Here is a 3,247-nt window from a genome sequence, read left to right on the forward strand (position 1 = left end):
ATTCTACTCATAGAAAGATTCACTTGTACCCTTGCAAGATGAACCACAGAAGTGAACCCTCAAATCCCTCTCCCTCCCCTCTCCGTCCCCCCTCCCCATATCCTTAGGTTGTTATTAGGTTATAGCTTTCATATAAAAAGGTTTAAATTAGTTTCATATTAGGTGTATGTACATTGGATACTTTTTCTTCCATTCCTGTGATACTTTGCTAAGAAGAACAAATTTTGCGTTTCTCTGATGATTAAGGATGATGAGCATTTTTTCATATGTCTGTAGGTTGTGCACCTGTCTTCTTCAGAGAAGTTTCTCTTCAAGTTCCTTGCCCACCCTGAGATGGAATCACTTGTTCTTTTCTTGCTAATATGTTTGAGTTCTCTGTGGATTCTGGTTATTAAACCTTTGTCAGAGACATAACCTGCAAATATCTTCTCCCATTCTGAGGGCTGTCTGCTTGCTTTATTTACTGTGCTCTTGGCTGTGCAGAAGCTTTTTAGTTTGATCAGGTCCCAATAGTGTATTTTTGATGCTGCTTCAATTCCCCGGGGGGTCCTCCTCATAAAATATTTGCCCAGACTGATCTCTTCAAGAGTTTTCCTTGCATTTTCTTCTAGTATTTTTATAGTTTCATGTCTTGAGTTTAAATCTTTAATCCAATGAGAGTCTATCTTAGTTAGTGGTGAGAGGTGTGGGTCCAGTTTCAGTCTTCTACAGGTTGCCAGCCAGTTCACCCAGCACCATTTTTTAAATAGGGAATCTTTTCCCCATTGAATGTTTTTAATTGGCTTGTCAAAGATCAAATAATGGTAAATAGCTGGGTTCATCTCTTGGTTCTCTATTCTGTTCCATATGTCTACCTCCCTGTTTTTGTGCCAGTACCATGCTGTTTTGATCACTATCAATTTGTAGTATAGTCTGAAGTCTGGTAGCATAATTCCTCCTGCTTTGTTTTTATTTCTTAGTAATGTCTTGGCTATTTGAGGTTTTTTTCTGATTCTATATAAAACAAAGTATTATTTTTTCGAGATCTTTACTTATTTATTTATTTAAAACATCTGCAATTATTAGTTTACTAAATTAGTCCATGACTCAGATGTCTAGTATTCCTCCTGAAATTACATAAACAAATGCAAATGGAAAGAATCCAAGTCAAAATTATATAACAAAACAGCACTCCATCACAAAAGCGTGTAAAATTACAAGAACACTGTTTTAAAATACTGGCACTTTAAGAGAATGATAATCTCAAAAACCACAAAATTGCCAAACTATTCCCTAAACTGCTAAGCAGATAAACATGACTCTAATGAATGAGTGTGGGTTTTGTAAGGAAAAACTGAATTCAAATGAATTGAATAACTTGTATTAAGATGCGAAGTTTAAACATCTTCTTTCCTATCAATTTTATTTAGAAAGGGGCAAACCACAATACATAAAAATATAACCGATTTTAAATGTGGCATTATTTTAAGGGGTGGCTCAATTAATTAAAGATACTCTTAACGGAGAATCTGAAGTTTCCTGAGCAGTTCATATTTAGGTAAATGGGAGAAGACATTTACAGCCAGCACTTTCTTAGTCTTTGCCGGGACTAACATCAACAAAAAATACAATATGGCAGTCTTGTATTTTATGCTCACGCTTTTGGGGATACATTCTCAGGTCTTCTTTAATATGAGAACTGCAAAATATAACTGCCATTACATGGTAATGGGAGTTAAAGAATAGAGTCCTCATGTAAAGATTAGAACACACTTTTCTATTAGTCCTTCAAGGACAGACTTTCAAAATGTTTGATTCTAATAATCCCATGCTGTGAGTAGATTGCTTACTCTTCACTTTGTAAATTTGTCATCCACTTTGGAGTTTCAGTTACAGATGAAAACTATCTCAATTTAACTTTTATTACCTCCATCATGATATGCAGGGTATGTAGACAAAAAGCTTTTTATCAGCTAATTATATGAAAAGAAAAACAATGTAATAATTCATGTGATCCATAATGGACAAAAAGCAAAAGACTAGCTTCCCCTCAAGAAGAAAAATTTCAGACCTATGAAAAGGACAACAGAACTAATAAAAAAACTGTATTTACTTAGAAGCATTCAGAATGTCAACAAAACAGCTGCAACTTTTTTTTTTTTGCAATTACACAGTGGTATTCAGCTAACAGAACAACAATTATTTTGCATAAGCTGCATCAGAGACAACTGAAGATGAAAGAACTACCATCCCCATATATAACTAATTTGTGCTGTGCACCAACAAGAACCTGCTTTAAATTTCCATGCCAATTTCCAACCCCCATACCCTACCAGGCAAGGTTAGTGGCTACTGAAAATACCACCAGGACAGGGCTACCTAAAGACACATTCGGTAGTGTGTTAACTATACAAAAAAAGACACTGTACAGTTTAAAAACAAATCTTACACAGCCTTACATTTCAATTTTTTTTCTTTAAAAGGAGTGAGTTGTGTACAGGGGGTTAAATGCTTTATAGGCAAGGAAAAAATACTGCGCTAGAACCAACTTATTCATCTTCATCTTCTTCATCTTCCTCCTCCTCTTCACCCCCTTCATCTTCCTCCTCTTCCTCCTCTTCCTTCTTTTTCTCCCTTTTTTCAGCCTTGATGCCTCCCTTTTTCGCTGCATCAGGCTTCCCTTTAGCTGGGTATGCAGCAATATCCTTTTCATATTTTTCCTTCAGCTTTGCAGCCTTCTTTTCCTCAGGCTGCTTGTCATCCGCAGCGGTGTTATTCCGCATCTCTCCCCGCTTCTCTGCAACATCACCAATGGACAGGCCGGGATGTTCTCCTTTGATTTTTGGGTGATACTCAGAACAGAGCAAGAAAAAGGCTGAAGGAGGCCTCTTGGGTGCATTGGGATCCTTGACTTCTTTTTTGTTTCCCCTTTAGGAGGAATACAGGTTTTCACTTTTCTTTCATAACAGGCCTTGTCCGCCTTTGCCATATCTTCACATTTTCCCTTCTCTTTAGCAGACATGGTCCTCCACCTCTCTGAGCACTTCTTAGAAAACTCTGAGAAGTTGACTGAAGCATCTGGTGTTTCTTGTGCTCCTCCCGACAAGTTTGCACAAAGAACGCATATGATGACATCCTGCCTCTTGGCTTCTTAGGATCTCCTTTGCCCATGTTTAGTTATTTTTCCTCAGTGAGGCACAGAGACGCCCAGTGCCCGTCTGGCTCTCAATTGCCCCGGCGCTGTCTCTATGGAGCTCAATGTACTGCA

General features: G+C 37.8%; 1 pseudogene; it reads right to left on the bottom strand.

Moving 5' to 3' along the window:
• Positions 1 to 2,528: 2,528 nt before the first annotated feature.
• Positions 2,529 to 3,150, bottom strand: LOC100956212 (annotated as a pseudogene).
• Positions 3,151 to 3,247: the final 97 nt, after the last annotated feature.

Source organism: Otolemur garnettii, unplaced genomic scaffold (assembly GCF_000181295.1).
Source record: "Otolemur garnettii isolate 467f Iridium unplaced genomic scaffold, OtoGar3 scaffold00118, whole genome shotgun sequence".
Lineage (NCBI taxonomy): Eukaryota > Metazoa > Chordata > Mammalia > Primates > Galagidae > Otolemur > Otolemur garnettii.